Consider the following 17,274-nt stretch of genomic DNA (forward strand, 5'->3'; position numbering starts at 1 on the left):
CATGCATGACAAAAGTAAGTGAAAAGCAGACTTGAAAAACAGTGGTACGACAGCAATGCTTAGTAAACATCTCAATAAGAGCTACATTTCCAAAGTGAAAGCTATGTACAAAAAGGGTGGAAATTCAGTGCTTTCTCATCAACCATGACCAGCTCTAAAGCATGAGTGCTAAAAGTGGCTGGCTGAGTTGTGTGATTTAAAGAATAACGAATTGCCACACAACCCAAAATTTATCTCCCTGCCACACAAGAGCGTTCCCACAGATAAACTCACTTCTGAAATGCCCTTTCTAAGAAGAGTAACACATTTTACTTTATTTTTAAGAGATACGGTTTTACTCTGTCTACCAGGCTGGAGTACAGTGGCATAATCACAGCTCACTGCAGCCTTGAACTCCTGGGCTCAAAGCAATCCTCCTGCCTCAGCTTCCTGAGTAGCTAGGACTACAGGCGTGTGCCACCACATCTTGCTAATTTCTTTTTATTTATTTATTCATTTATTTATTATTTTTTGTAGAGACAGTGTCTCACTATGTTGTCCAAGCTGGTCTCAAACTCCTGGCCTCAAGAGATCCTCCTGCCTTGGCCTCCCAAAGTGTTGGGATTATAGACATGAGCCACTGGCCCCAGCCTAGGTAACACATTTTAAATAAATTAACGATGATAAAATTATAATTACACTTGCTTTCAAACCCCTTCCATGTGCCTGTTTGGTCCTGTTCAATAGGTACTATTTTCCTCTCTATCTTGTGGGAAAAGAATGAGAGTCTCAGAAAAGTTAAGTGACTTGCCCAAGGTCTATGCAGGAGTCAGAAGTGGAAGCCCCTTATAAGGGAAGTGGGGCCAATGCATCCTGCTCTGGGTAATGTCCTCGAGGGGCAACAAGAACTTCTGAGTGCACAGGGTGGAGTGTGGAAAGCAAAGGTGTTAGACAGAGGCCAGTAGACCAATGGGACATCACACTGAGAGGCGTACTGGGCAGCTAGCTGAGAAGCAGGCTGAGGACCCTCTATACTTTTAAGAGCTCAAACATGCCCAGCCTCTGAACTGTTCTATTTAGGTGTAACTAACAGAATATAGTATAACAAACCAGACTCTCCACTCCTTGCTTCCTTCCACATCAAGATTAAGGGCCTGGTGCAGAGGCTTATGCCTGTAATCTTAGCACTTTGGGAGGCCAAGGTGGGAGCACTGCTTGAGCTCAGGAGTTCGAGACCAGCCTACATAACATATTGAGACCCCATCTCTACAAAAAATTTAATTTAAAAAAAGAAAGATTCAGGCTCAATACCTCTGACAGGGAGCTATTTTCTCTCCCCAAGGCCTTTAGATTCTCTGGAAGTTTGGCTGAGGACGTGGAGAGAGCTACACATCTCATTGTCTGAAAATCCAGTGATTACTGAGGGGTTAGCACCCCAAATTCTTTCATGTCTGTCTAAATTGGAGATCCCTCAGCTAGGAGCCTTGTCCGGGCATGTAAGACTTCAGTTTCAATAATAATAAAGGTTGATTTATCAAAGCCCTACTCAGCACCCAGCACTAGGCCTGGGATATGACAGACACTATTTCTAATTCCCACAGCCACCCTGAGAGGAAGGTGTTAACACCACCTTACAGATAAGACTGAATTAAGGGCTCCAAAGTTAGTAAATGATAAAACCAGGTTCCGACCCCTGGTCTATCTGACTACAAAGTGCTGCTCACAATCTCCTGTCTCACTGAGCTGTTGACAGCAGCCTATTTCGTGTTCAATAACAGCAATGACAATAAAAATGAGTTTCAAATTGAAAAGGCAAGAAATCAAAGTCTAGAACTTTAGGGTACTGATTTTCTTTCCTACCAAGAGCTGCATCACCCTAGGCAATTCCCCGGATCGCTGGGCCTCCTGTTCCTTATCTGTGTCATGAAGGGTTGAACTATAGAGTTACTGCCTTGAGCTGTACAACTCTAAGAGACTCACAGCCAAAACAAATATTTTGATTTTTTTGAACTGCATTGAAATGGACAGGAAATTAATTCCTTGTAAAGTTATGTAATGCAAGAAAAGACTACAAAATATAATGACATGAACTATGTACTACAACTCTAGGCACTGCTTCCTCATTTATCTTAACCACTTCTCTGGAAGCCAGGACTGGGACAGGTACACCCTGATGCTTTGCCATAACATGACCCACAGGGGTGTTTATAACTGAAAGTACCAGAAAGCCTTTATTATAGCAGCAAGTTTCTGATAACCCAGCCCCGTGGTATAGCCTTCAAAGGAGACAAGACAATGTCCAAGGGTCTCAATTTCCAAGGCTGAAAAGAAACTCAGGAAAAGAGATTCAAGAGACACAAAGCAAAGCCTTGGCAAGGGCAGCCCCGATGGCTGGTCTTGTGTTCTTGCCTCTAGAAAGGCTGGGCTCCCACAGGTGTCAGAAAGCCTTAGCTCAACAGGAGGACAAGGCCCTGTGTGGGGGTGTAGAGGAGAGAAGATACCAATGAAAACCATCAAATGCTGGGGGGAAGCAGAGGGACAGGGACGCTGGCCTGGATCCCCTGTGAGGTCCCTGTCAATCCAGAGCATCTATGATTTTTGGAGGTCTCTTGGCTGGGAGTCACAGTTGGTCCCTTCTGGGTGCTTTCCTGAATTGCTGTTTTCCTGCCAGAGACAGCATATCCTTCTTAGGAGGTGTGCACACAGGTACACACACACACACACACCTCCCTTATAAATGAAGAGGAAGCCAGCCTTGGATTAGACATTCCCTTGAGAGAGCAGATGGTCTTTCAATGTCCCTTCCGGCTCCACAATTCTGTGAGCAAATGAGATGCTAGCTCAACCTGAAATGCTCACTAAATGAGAGTTTGCAACTTGAATTTATGCTCTTTCAGCAATAATAGTAATAAAGATAACATGTATTGGGTGCTAGTTACGTGCCAGATACTGTTCTCAGAGTCTGCAATAATTCATCTATAAACGCTATGAGGGAATCCTATGTGAGAACCCTACGAGGGCGGATTTACTATCATCTCCACATTGGAGATAAGGAAACTAGGGCTCTAATCTGTCAAGTAACTCACCCAAGAGTATACAACTGGTAAGTGGCAGAGCTAGGATTCCAACCCAGACAGCCTAACTCCTGAGTTCTCATGCTCAGCCTCTACCTCCCACTCTCATCTCCTTCATGTATGTCTTCATATGTAAAGCAGTACAGGGGAGTGACCATGTGGGATCTGAAGCCAGACTCCTTGCTTTCTAATCCACAGCTGACTTTACATGCAAAAATGCTACATGCTTAGAACAGTGCCTGGCACATAGCAGATACTCAGAAAACAGGAATTTCTGATTATTATTATTTATTACCTCACTATTAGATTTAGGTAACAGTAGGCTGGAAAGTCTCCAAGTAGAGGAATTTTATTTGTTTATTATATTACTTTTGTATATATTAAATAATAGCTTGATTGAGATATTATTCACACACCATAAAATTCACCCATTAAAAGTGTACACCTCTATGGTTTTAGTATATTCACATAGTCGCCTCCAGCTAATTCCAGAACATTTTCATCACCCCCTGAAAAGCCCCATCTCTATCAGCAGTTCCTCCCTATTCCACCCTTCTCTCAGCCCCTGGGAACCGCTAATCTGCTTTCTGTCTCTATATATTTGTCGCTTCTGGATGGTTCATATAAATGGAATCATACAGTATGTGATCTTTTGTATGTGGCTTCTTTGACTTAGTATAATGTTTTCAAGATTCACAGCTATTATAACATATCAGAACTTCATTCTTTTTTTTTCAACTGAGGTGAAATTCACATAACATAAAATTAATCATTTTAAAATGATTACTTCAGTAGCATTTAGCACATTCACAATATTACACAGCCATGACCTCTATCTAACTCAAAAACTTCATTCCTTTTCGTTGTCAAATAATATTCCATTGTATGGATAGACCACTTTTTATTTATTTATCAGTTGATGAACAATTGGGTTGTCTCCACTTGGGGGATGTTTGAAAATGCTGCTATGAGCATGCAGGCACTGGCTCTTGCGCAGGCACACATTTCCAGTTCTCTTAGATATATACCTAGGGATGGAATTAGACATACACCTAGGGTGGACCACGTGGTAACCTGTCTTGTTATATTATTTTTCATCTTCCTTCTAAAAATCACCTCTGCTATTTAACTGCTGAACTGCTGGGTCAAATATTAAGAGTGAAAATGCAGAGCTGGGCACAGTGGCTCATACCTGCAGTCCTAGTGCTTTGGGAGGCCAAGGCTGAAGGATTACTTGGGGCCAGGAGTTTGAGACCAGCCTGTGTAACATAGTGAGAACCCCTCTTTAAAAAAAAATAATAATTTTTTTTTTTAATTAGCTGTGCATGGTAGTGCACACTTGTAGTCCCAGCTACTCAAGAGGCTGAGAGGAGAGCACCACTTGAGCCCAGGAGTTCAAGATTACAGTGAGCCATGATCATGCCACTGCACTCCAGCCTGGGCAAAAGAGCAAGACCCTATCACTTAAAAAAAAAAGAGAAAAAAGAAAATGTCTGGGCTTCTGACAGACCTGGATTCAAACCTTTGCTTCTCCATTGACCACTTCGGTGATTTGCAGCAAGCTACTTAACATCACAGAGCCTCTGTTCCTCATCAAGCAAATGAACAAAACAGCACTTGTTTCAACTGACTATTAGAAGGCTTGCCCCAGTGCCTGGCATACAGTACATACTCGATAAGTACTCCAATCAATATGATATTCTATGTGAATATACTAAAACCACAGAGGTGTACACTTTTAATGGGTGAATTTTATGGTGTGTGAATAATATCTCAGTCAAGCTGTTATTTAATATATAATCATATATCATATTGATCATTTATACACCAATAAAGGGACAACCTTTCCTGGGACAATGATAATCCTCCTCAATTTTTGTTGAGGGGTAGCTGAAAAATGCAGGAAAGCATCAAGAAGACAATCACAACTATTCATATTCCCACTGTTCAAAACCAAACACAGTGCACATTTTGGCACAGACCCACAACCTTACGAACACGTGATGCTTTGTAATTTTGGTCTCGGTTCTAGTTTTCTTCCTAAGAAGACGGGACTCATCACACCAGTGATGAGTAAGTGTAGCCTCTGAGGTCCCCAACTATAACAAGGAGGGAGAGCAGCCAGTGAACAGGAGTCCTGCGCTTGCTCCATTCCGCAAATTCTCGCTAGGCACCAAGTGCAGGCAGGATTTTGGGCTAGCGGTGGGCTTCACAGAACAGGACTCTGCCCTTAAGAAATTTCTTTGTCCGGCCGGGCGCGGTGGCTCAAGCCTGTAATCCCAGCACTTTGGGAGGCCGAGACGGGCGGATCTCGAGGTCAGGAGATCGAGACCATCCTGGCTAACACGGTGAAACCCCGTCTCTACTAAAAAATACAAAAAAAAAAAAAAAAAAAAAAAACTAGCTGGGCGTGGTGGCGGTGCCTGTAGTCCCAGCTACTCCGGAGGCTGAGGCAGGAGAATGGCTTAAACCCGGGAGGCGGAGCTTGCAGTGAGCTGAGATCCGGCCACTGCACTCCAGCCTGGGCGACAGAGCGAGACTCCGTCTCAAAAAAAAAAAAAAAAAAGAAATTTCTTTGTCCTTGAAATTTCACCTCTAGTGGAAGACAAGGATGTCTTCTTTTCTTTCTTTCTTTCTTTTTTTTTTTTTTGAGATGGAGTTTTGGTCTTCTCCAGGCTAGAGTGCAATGGCACGATCTCGGCTCACTGCAACCTCCGCCTCCCGGGTTCAAGTGATTCTCCTGCCTCAGCCTCCCGAGTAACTGGGATTACAGGCGCACGCCACCACACCCAGCTAATTTTTTGTATTTTTAGTAGAAACGAGGTTTCACCATGTTAGCCAGGCTGGTCTCAAACTCCTGACCTCAGGTGATCTGCCCACCTCGGCCTCCCAAAGTGCTGGGATTACAGGCGTGAGCCACCGCGTCTGGCCAAGAAAGATGTTTTCAAAAGCATGTTAAAAATGCAGTGACTGAGGCAGACATGGTGTCACGGAAGAATTAACAACAAGCACCTCAGTCAACCTGAACTAAAGCTCCAGCCCTGTGAGCTTCCTCTGGACTCTCTGAGTCTCTGCTTGCTTCCAAAAAGAGAACCAATGAGGAGCCGACTAACACAAGCAACATTAAATATGAATATGGGTCAGTGGCAATAAAAGGGTTCTTACTCTTCTTACACGGTCTAAATATAAACAGGAAGCTTTGACCAGCAACCTGAGATGAGCGGCCACATGCAATATACCCATCCAGTCGTCCACCATGAGAGAATCCAGAATGGGAAGAGGCTGAAGAGATCATGGAGTCAGAGACAAACAGCTAGCAGAAGGCTTAGCATGGTGGATCTCCACCAGCCATGGCTCCACAGCGCCCCCTCACAGCCCCTACTCCCACATTTCTAGGTTTCCTACATAGGCAAAAGCAAGCACCCCGGAAAGCTCCCCTGAACCACCGCGTTCCCTCCACTCATGGACTTTTCTATAAAACTACTTTTTTTCACTGCACCCGAAGTGATCTCAAAGTTTCCAAAAATGAAAAGCAATCCTAGTGCAGTGGCTCACACCTGTATTCCCAACACTTTGGGAAGACAAGGTGGGAATATCACTTGAGCCCAGGAGTCTGGGGCTGCAGGGAGCTATGATCGCACTACTGCACTCCAGCCTGGGTGATAGAGCAGGACCCTGTCGAAAGAAAGAAACAAGGAAGGAAGGAAGGAAGGAAGGAAGGAAGGAAGGAAGGAAGGAAGGAAGGAAGGAAGGAAGGAAGGAAGGAGGGAGGGAGGGAGGGAGGGGAGGAAAGGAGGAAGGGAGAAAGAAAAAGAGAGAAAGAAAGAAAGAAAGAAAGAAAGAAGAAGGAAGGAAGGAAGGAAGGAAGGAAGGAAGGAAGGAAGGAAGGAAGGAAGGAAGGAAGGAAGGAAGGAAGGAAAGAAAAGAAAAGCAGATTCTCAAGGAAAAAAGATCGAGCTCTATCTTCTCTCCTGTCCTCTCTTTGCAAATGAGGAGATTCAAGCTCAGAGATGATTTGCCCAAGGCCACATGGGCAAATCCTGATCCAATGAGCTTACTACTACCACAGCAGGTGTAAGTAAGTCCACACCAGTTGCCACACAGCTCCCAATAGACTGGAGACTTTTTCTGCCAGGGAAAAGGCAATGTCAGTGGTCACTTGTCTGTCCTACGGCTCTAGGATGACACCTAGAAGATCATGGTCATTAGCAAATATCCAATTCATAAAGGCTGGGATTAGATCTCACTTTAAGACATGAATCTATCCAGAAACACTCCAGGAAAATCCTCCTTGGGCTTCCACAGTCCTTATGACCAGCAATTTGCGGTTCATGAAAAATAGGACGTACTTCAATTCCTGCTAAAGCAGGAAACACACCTTTACATCCTTTCTCTTTGTAAATATCCACGCATTGAATGTTTAACGTATTAAATGCTGTCAGCGTCTACAAGAGTCTCTATAGATGTGGTCCCAGGAAACAATAAAGGGGCACATCGGTGAAGGCTCAGCTGCTGCCTGGGAACAGCCAGGGCACGTGAGTGTGAATGCCTCCCAGAGAGCTCGGCTTGGTGAGTCCCTAAGGAGGCTCACTAATGCGAGGTTAATCAAGAGCGTTGGCAAGTTTGCCTTTCTTCTCCATCCCTGAACTCGAGTTGAATCGCAGAATCACCCCAAGTTCAGGGGCTGCAGATGGTCAGCCGGCCCTGGGGGACCACTGTCCCGGGGGTAGCGGCAGGAACCCGTCCTGCCTTCCTGAGGCTGCACCAGCGCAGGACGCAGGGTAGGGGCTCCAGGACCGCCGGGCGGGGCGGGGCGGGGCGGGGAGGGGCGGACGAGCGCGCAAGGAGGGGCGGGGTGAGACGGGGCAAGAGCGCGGGGCGGGGCGAGGGCGGGGCGAGCAGTGGGCGGGGCGGGTCGCGAGCGCGAGGCGAGGGGGCGGGGCGAGGGGCGGGGCGGGGCGAGGGGCGGGGCGGGGCGGGGCTCCAAGGCCGACCCGGCCGAGGACGCCCGGAGCAGTTTTGCGCATGCGCGGCCGTGGCGCGAAGCTCTGCTACGACGCGGCTCCCGCGACCCCTTGCGGCGGCTGCCGAGGCGCTGGGGGACGACCTTGGGCAGCAGCTGGCAGCGAGTCCTAGTTGATGTGGCCCAGAGTTAAATAGCTTTAAGAGGTCCCAAGACTCGTTCACAGGTGGCTAAACGCAAACTAAGGCACCTCCCAGCACACCAGAATAGACGTGTCCTCCTTCAGTCCGGACTTGGCGGAATGTTTTCCTGGGAGCCCCTCCCCAAACGACCTGCCAGCCCCAGTCCAGGAAGCAGGCACCCCTCACTCTACCTCTCCAATGGGGGCACTATTCCTGTCTCTAGCTCTAGGGTTGTTGTGAGGATAAAGGGAGCTAAAGGACAAGTGCTTAGAACAGTGTCTAGAAGGAATGCTGTAATCATTACTAATAATTTACTATATTTTACAATTCCAGAACCTGGCACACAGTAGGCATTCAACAAACCGTTCCTCTGTCTTGAGAGTCTGAGGTGGGCCCTGGAGGGCAGCTGCCTGCCTCTGCCTGGTTCAGGGGAGGCCCAGCCAGGCCGGCCCCAGGTTCCTTCCTGCTCTTCTGTCCCACTCTGACCCACTCCGGAGAGCCACGCTCTGAGCCGCACGTGACTCTCTCCTCCACAGAACAATCTGTGCTCTGCTCCCGCCCCCGAGAGAGTTCTGAGCTTTCCAAATATGGATGCTTTTTACATTCCCAAAGCATCACGAACATTTGGGAGAAGAAAATGAACACCAGACATGGTTTGGAAACGATGGAAGCCAAGGGATGGGTGGTGGTGGAACAAGAACTGTACTTGGAGTTTGAAAATATAAAACACGAGTCTGGACTAGGTGATGTCTTACAACCTCACTAGGTTTGTAGCAGTCTAGGCCCCAAGGAGATCCTAGAAGTAAGCACCCAAACCCTAAGGATAAAAACTACAGCGGCCACCACCACACATTGCAGAGGCGAAAACTGCATTAAGGAGACCCAGAGGGTCACCTGCTATCAGAGGAAATGAGCAGTGGGAGGCAGTCCCTTGAGAGCCAAACAGCTTGAAAGTTGACAAATTGAGATGAACCAGCCCGTCGGTGAGTGCAGGCAGAAGAGGCGTTAGACACACGAGTATTTGTTTTTATATCAGGCCCAAACCAAAACTTATTTTCACCTGAAATGTGGTGGATCTCAGAATACACTGAGAAGGTTGCCCTTTTGCTTAGGCACCTTGTGTGTTATTCAGCTAGAGTTTATCTTAAATAGTGTGCCCCTGGATGCCAGGGCAAAATGTTAAAGAATGGCCCTGTCACAGGCACCCCTGGGCAGCAGGCATTGTTGTCCCTGGCACAAATGCAGGGAGATAAAGCAGGCAGCTTAAATATGACACAGCCTCAACACCCAACCCAGAATAAGCACTCACATATTTGCTGATTTAATGAATTAATAAATTATACAGTTTGAGAGAGGCAAATGGCAGATGTGAAATAATTAAACAAAATCTGAATGCCAAATTAGATGGTACTAGCTATAAATAGAGGTGGAATCAGAGGATGGAGAGATTGGTGTGGACAAACGGGGCTGGAGAGGTCTGTATGCAAGTCCGCCCTGTCACCAAGGGCGGACTCAGCACAGGGAAGAGATGACTCCCAGATGGATGGAGAAGATAAACAGAGGTGGGGGGTTGGCCTGGCAGGGGTGAGGGCAGGTGGGCAAGGAGGCAGGCAGCCTGGAGCAGAGGATGGGTGGGATACAGCAGGACATGCAGCCAGCCTGCCAAGACTAGGACATATCCTCCACAGTCTGGAGAGGTGCACACCATACCTAGACCTGCTAGGGTTAGCAGGACTTGAACTCGAGCTTCAAGCAATAAGGGAGAGAATAACTCTTTTTTTGAGATAACTAGCTCCTGAATATCAATATGAGTTTGTCCATGGTACATTTAAACCTCACACGGGCTTGTCCTGACACTCAGGCCACTATTTACACTCTTCACTACATTTTAACGTTACCTTAACTAAGAATGTAAATCCAGCACAAATGTCCAAATGCTCATGTATTTCAGGCACTGTAAACCCCAGGCTAAAGCTCTGTGTCATCGGCATCCCTCCACCCCTTCACTAGCCCAGAGCCCTGGGAGGCAAGCTGTCCTGTTACTTGCTGGGGCTTTGCAGGGCCCAGCCTCTAGCCATGCCCTCCAAATGAGCTTCAGCCACTCCTGGGTTTTAACCAAGTCCTGCCCCTATACGCAGACCTATTCCTGAATCCTGACCAACAAACCAATAGCCTGGAAACCTTCATGCTGACCACTAGCCAAGAATTCCAATGTTTCCCCAGGATAGCACCCTCTTGTGGACAAAGAGATTTCACCATGTTCAGCCAACCCAGTATCTTCCCTCTAGACCCTCCAAGGAAAATGGGCTCTGTCTCCTGAAATTGCCTTTGCAAAAATTGTAACAGTGAGAAAATTATGACAGTGAAAGAGATCTAAGTTATGACAGTGAAAGGGATCTGATCTAACCAACCCCTATCTTGCCATTAGCCCCCAAACTGTGGTATACCTGGGCTGAGGTTAAGCTAACTTTGGGAGATATTTAGTTTATAGTTTAAAAGATAATAGCACTTCCCCAAAACTCAACTGCCTCTGTCAAGCTAGTGAAAGACCACCAGGTTAGGAGGATGAGAGGAGCCTGAATTCTGCTAAGGCATAAGTGATTACCAGCCATTGTTCCAGAGGTCACAAGATTTGCAACTTCCCCAGTTACTCCTGCAGATAACATCACTACTGTAGAACCTAAGATTGGCCTTTTGAGGTATCTCTTCAGGTTTTGGCATTTCTGACAACTAACAGCCCCACCAGATCCACCACAGGGTTATGCTTTGTGGCCCCACCCAGAAGCGGGCTCAGCACATGAAGACCATTTTTCACACCCCTATGATTGTATCCCCAACCAATCAGCAGCACCCATTCCCATGCCTGCCAAACTATCCTTGAAAAACTCTAGCCCCGAATTTTCGAGATTGATTTGATTCATAACTCCATCACCCGTGTGGCACAGCCAGCCTCCTGTCAATTAAACTCTTTATTGCAATGCTGTGGCCTTAGTGAGTTGGTTTTGTCTGAGCAGTGGGCAGGAAGAATGCAATGGGCAATTACACTCCTGCAGTTTTCACTTGGTTTAACAACATCATTACCTGCCCAGTGAGCTAAGCTAAAAATTTCACTGTCATCTGGATTCCTCCCTCAACCACCTTCCCATACCAACTCCCAACACACACAGCCTATCTCTCTGGTCTACTGCTTCTCTTTCAAATGACTCTGGATTCTGACTCGCCTGCCCCTGCCATGGCTCAGGCCTTTGTACTTGGAATCTAGGCTTTTGCAATACTTCTGATATCTGTCAGAATCCAGTTAGGATAATGAAAACACTCTAGTTCTTCCAAATAAAGGGAATTGAATGTATGGAATTGTCTGCATAGGAGATGAAAGAGATAAGAGGCCAAACAGGATGGTTTTGTACCCCAGAATTCTGAAATAGCAGGAAGTACTAACATCCCTAGGACTGGAAAGAACATGGGGAGGAGGTAGAGTCTTAAGAGCTCAGAAGCTGGGGCCAAAGAGCCAAAACCCAGAGGAGGCTCCCTAATGGCCACTAAAACTACGGAGAAAGGTTTCATCTGACAGGAGCTAGGACAACTGAAGAGACGTCATTGGTGGTAAAGGTGCTGCCTGAGGCAGAGAGAAATACCCTGGCTTATCTCTCTCTTCCAGTTTCCCACCAGTGCCTCTTCTTGACCAAACCCAGGCAGAAACCACTGACTTGGGCACCTGGGAAACAGCCTGCAGAATTCAGCCCACTGAAATGTGGAACAGAGAAAGGGCCCAAAGCCAACTAACCCCCTTAACCAGTCTCCTTTGCTAGAATCTTTAATTCCTTCTAATCTATTCTCCACTCTGTGCCAGAAAGATCTTTCTTGCTTAAAAACTTAATTAAGTCATTCCTCCTGCTTAAAACTTGGCAGGGTCTGGCAGTTTCCTGGCAGAAAAAATAGGACTTATCCACCAGGCTGATTTTGTCAATCAATCACAAATATAGGAAGTGTTGCTTCCCTTGACTATGACATGTATCGGGTGTGCTCTATAACATGAGATGGGCTCTTATTCAAAGTATTGCTATAGAACAGAATAGAGACTACTCCTCAAAGCCATCACCTCTGAAACTGGGAAATAACTAAAGATAACTACTTTTGGATCAGGGTTGTTTGCCATGATCAAGAGGCTAAGGGCTCCAGTGAAAACATACCATACAAAAGAACAGAGAGAGCAAGTAAAGTCTATTAAAATCAATTAAAACAACAGGGTAACTAGAGATTGAATTAGCAATCAAACAACTTCTACAAAGCAAAGCCCAGGCTCAGATGGCTTCCTTGGTGAACTGTACCAAATACTTGAAGAACTACCACCAATTCTTCAGGAACTCCTCCAAAAAGCAGAAAAGGAGGGAACACTTCACAACTCATTCTATGACACCAGTGTAACATTGACACCAAAACCAAAGGCATCACAAGAATAACACCAACTATTATGAATACAGATATTAAAATCCCTTACAAAATATTAGCACTTGGAACCTAGCAACGTATTAAAAAATCATATACCATGACCAAATGGGATTTAATTCAGGAATGCAAGATTGGTTTAATATATGAAAATCATTCAATGTAAAACACCATATTTAAAAAATAAAGCACAAAGCTACATGAACAATGCAATAAAAAAATTAGACAGTGTCTAACACCCTATAATGATAAAAACACTCAACAAACTAAAAATAGAAAAGAGCTTATTCAAGTTAATAAAGGCTATCTATGAAAATGCCACTGCTAACATCTTTTTTTTTTTTTTGGAGGCTTTTTTTTGGAGGCGGAGTCTTGCTCTGTCGCCCAGGCCGGAGTGCAGTGGCGTGATCTCGGTTCACTACAAGCTCCGCCTCCCAGGTTCACGCCATTCTCCTGCCTCAGCCCCCCGAGTAGCCGGGACTACAGATGCCTGCCACCACGCCCAGCTAATTTTTTTGTATTTTTTTTTTTAGTAGAGAAGGGTTTCCCCATGTTACTCAGGCTGGTCTTGATCTCCTGACCTTGTGATCCTCTTGCCTCGGCCTCCCAAAGTGCTGGGATCACAGGCGTGAGCCACCGCGCCCGGCCCACTGCTAACATCTTAATGGTGAAAAACTAAATGCTTTCCCCCTAAAATAAGGATGTCTACTCTGGTCATTTCTAATCAACATTGTACTGGAGATACTAGTCAGCACAATTAGGCAATGTAAAGCAACAAAGTTATCCAGAGTGGAAAGGAAAATGTAAAATTACCTTTATTTGCAAATGCCATGATCTTATATGTTTGAAAAACCCTAAAGAATCCACAAAAACAATGAGTTCAGCAATGTTAAAGGATACAAGATTGATAAACAAAAATGAGCTATATTTCTATACCTTAGTAATGAGCAATCTGAAAGTGAAATTTAAAAAATAGTTTCACTTATAATAACATAAAAAAGAACACTGAGAATAAATTTAACAAAAGGAATGTAAGACTTGAATGCCAAAAAATCTACAAAACATTTTTGAAAGAAATTAAAGAAGACATCCCATGTTCATGGATTGGAAGACCTGATAGCAATACTACCAGGTTAAGATAGCAATACCTTCCCAAATCAATCTACAGATTCAACACAATCCCTATCAAGTATTATTTCTTACACTAATTTACAACCTGACCCTAAAATTTATATGGAAATGTAAGCCAAAACAATCTTGAAAAAGAAGAACAAAGTTAGAAAACTCATACTCCCCAAACTCAAAATGTACTACAAAGCTACAATAATAAAGACAGTGTGGTATTGGCATAAGGACAGACATACAGACCAGTGGAATAGAACAGAGAGTCCAGAAATAAACACTTACATATATGCTCAACTAATTTTCAACAAGGATGCCAAGACAATTCAATGGAGAAAGAACAGTATTTTCAACAAATGGTGCTGAAACAACTGAAGATCCACATACAAAAAGAATGAAGGTGGATGCTGACCTCACAAAAATATACAAAAATTAACTCAAAATGGATCAGACACCTAAATTTAAGAGTAAGAACTATAAAACACATAGAAGAAACCACAAGAGTAAATCTTCATAAACTTGATTAGGCAGTGGTTTCTTAGATACAAAACCAAAAGGACAAAAATAATAAAAGGAAAAGTGAACTGGATTTAATCAAAATGAAAAATGTTTGCATTTCAAAGGACATCAGAGTGAAAGACAACCCACAAAATTGAAGAAAATATTTACAAACCATGTATCTGTAAAAGAAATTGTATTTAGGATATATAAAGAACTACTACAACTCGATAATAGAAAGACAAATAACCCAATTAAAAATGGGCAAAGAATCTGAATAGGTATTTCTCCAGAGAAGATATACAAATGGCCAATAAGCACATGAAAAATTGCTTAATACCACTTATCATTAGGGAAATGCAAATAAAAACCATAATGAGATACCATTTCATACACTCTAGGATGGCTATAATCAAAAAGACAGATAACAACAAGTGTTGATGAGGATGTGAAGAAATTAGAACCTTCATGCAGGTGGAGCTGCTCTGGCAAACAGCTTGCAGTTCCTCAAAAACTTACACTCAGAGTTACCACGTAATCCAATAATCCCACCCCTAAGTATATATCCAAGATAAATGAAAACCCAAAATGTTTTGGATGGGATTATGCTCACCAAAAAACTTGCACATAAATGTTCACAGCAGCATTATTAATAATAGTCAAATAATAGAAACAACCTGCTGTCCACCAACTGATGAATGAATTAACAAAATATGCAAAATGGTATATCCATACAATGTAATATTCAGCCACAAAAAGGAATGACACATGCAGCAACATATAAGAACCTTTAAAACATTACGCTAAATGAAAGAAGCCAGATACAAAAAGTAAAATGCATGATTTCATTTATAAAAAATGTCTAGACCAGGCAAATCTATAGAGACAGGGTACAGACTAGTAGCTGACTAGGGCTATAGAGTTGGGGTGGGATTCAGGAAATGGGAAGTGACTGTTAATGGGTAAAGGTTTCTTTTTTGGAGTAATAAAAATTTTCTGAAATTGATTGCGGTGATGGTTGCACAACTCTGAATATACTAAAAACCACTGAATTGTATACTTTAAAGGGTTGAATTGTATGGTATATAAGTTATATATCAATAAGTCTGTTACTTAAAAAGCTATAAACAGAATTCCGGGAAGATGGTGGACTATGAAGCACCAGGAATCTATCTTCCCCCATAGACAACTATTGTACTGGCACAATCTGTTCAATATAACTATTTTGGAACTCCGGGGTCTCTTGAAGGCTTGTAATTTCCAGGGGAAATCTTGATGGCAAATTGCAGTTAATTTCAGCTCTTAGCATAGTAGAATCTGTGAACACATTCCTAGAGAAGCAAATATGAAGCCTGCAGGAGCTAGGGTGGGCAAAGAGCACCCTCTCCTCCAAATATTGGGTATCTGTATTCTGATCACTGACTGTTGCTTCTGATCACAGGGGTGCAGACAAGAGGCAGCAGCCATTGTTGCTGCACCTCCCTTCATTATTGCAAGCCACCCCACATACACCAACAGAAGTGCCATCCAGAGGATTTAAAGGGCCAGTGCCCTTCCCCCCAGCCTCATTTTTCTCTTTTTCCTTTTTGAGAGCCAGACATTTGAGACTAGAGCATTTAAAGGCAACTACATACATGGGGAAAACTAGATGGTTGACCATGCACGCCCATGGAAAGGCACAGACTCAGAGAAGACCTAAGAAGACCTCAAATATATACCCCAGGCTGATCCTTGGCACAAAGACAGCCTACAACACCTTTTTTTTTTTTTTTTTTTTAAATAAAAACAGCAAACCCTGAGGAACAGAGAGAATCCAATTTCCAGAGTTACCACATTATTAGATTCAAATGTCTATTTTTCAATAACAACAAAAAAATCACAAGGCACACACACAAAAATGGAAAGAGCAGCCCATTCAGAAGAAAAGTATATATCAACTGAAACTGTCCTTGAAAAAGACCTGATGGCAGATCTACCAGACAAAGAAACAACCATTTTAAAGATGCTCAAGGGACTGAAGGAAGATGTGGTGAAAGTCAAGAAAATGATGTATGAACAAAATTGAAATGTCAAAAAGGAGACAGAAAACCTAAAAAAAAAAAAAAAAAAATAAGAAATTCTGGACAGGAGGCCTGTGTGCCGCTGCTTGTGCTGTCGCCCTGTCTCTAGAGATCCCTGAAAAGTTCCAGCATATTTCGCAAGTACTGAACACCAACATTGATGGGCGGTGGAAAACAGGCTTTGCCATCACTGCCATTAAGGGTGTGGGCCGAAGATATGCTCATGTGGTGTCGAGGAAAGCAGACACTTGACCACACCAAGAGGGCGGGAGAACTCACTGAGGATGAGGTGGAATGCGTGATCACCATTATGCAGAATCCACGCCAGTACAAGATCCCAAACTGGTTCTTGAACAGGCAGAAGGGTGTAAAGGATGGAAAATATAGCCAGGTCCCAGCCAATGGTCTGGACAACAAGCTTCATGAAGACCTGGAGCGACTGAAGAAAATTCGAGCCCACAGAGGGCTGCGCCACTTCTGGGGCCTTCATGTCCAAAGTCAGCACACCAAGACCACCTGCCACCGTAGCCACTCTGTGGGTGAGTCCAAGAAGAAATAAGTCTGTAGGTCTTGTCTGTTAATAAATAGTTTATATACCAAAAAAACAAAAGAAATTCTGGGCTGGGTGCAGTAGCTCACACCTGTAACTGCAGCACTTTGGGAGGCTAAGGCAGGAGCGTCGCTTGAGCCCAGGAGCTCAAGCTTACAGTGAGCTGTGATAGTGCCACAGCATTCAAGCCTGGGTGACAGAGCAAGACCGTGTCTCAATAAAAAACAGAAGTGAAATTCTAGAGCTGAAAAAGTACGATAAGTGAGATAAAAAATTCACTAGAGGGCTTCAAGGGCAAACTTGAGCAGGCAGTAAACTTGAAGACAGGACAATAGAAATTATCAAGAATAAGTGCTATGGTTTGAATGTGTCCCATAAAAAGGGTGTATTGAAGACTTAA

The 17,274-nt window shown here is 44.1% G+C and overlaps 1 protein-coding gene and 1 pseudogene across 1 annotated transcript in view; one reads left to right on the plus strand and one right to left on the minus strand.

Moving 5' to 3' along the window:
• The window catches only part of TTC7B (tetratricopeptide repeat domain 7B), a 275,587-nt gene that overhangs the window by 212,245 nt on the left and 46,068 nt on the right, over positions 1–17,274 (minus strand).
• Positions 7,517–16,883, plus strand: LOC104670549 (annotated as a pseudogene).

The sequence above is a fragment of the Rhinopithecus roxellana genome, chromosome 5 (genome assembly GCF_007565055.1).
Source record: "Rhinopithecus roxellana isolate Shanxi Qingling chromosome 5, ASM756505v1, whole genome shotgun sequence".
In the NCBI taxonomy this organism is placed as follows: domain Eukaryota; kingdom Metazoa; phylum Chordata; class Mammalia; order Primates; family Cercopithecidae; genus Rhinopithecus; species Rhinopithecus roxellana.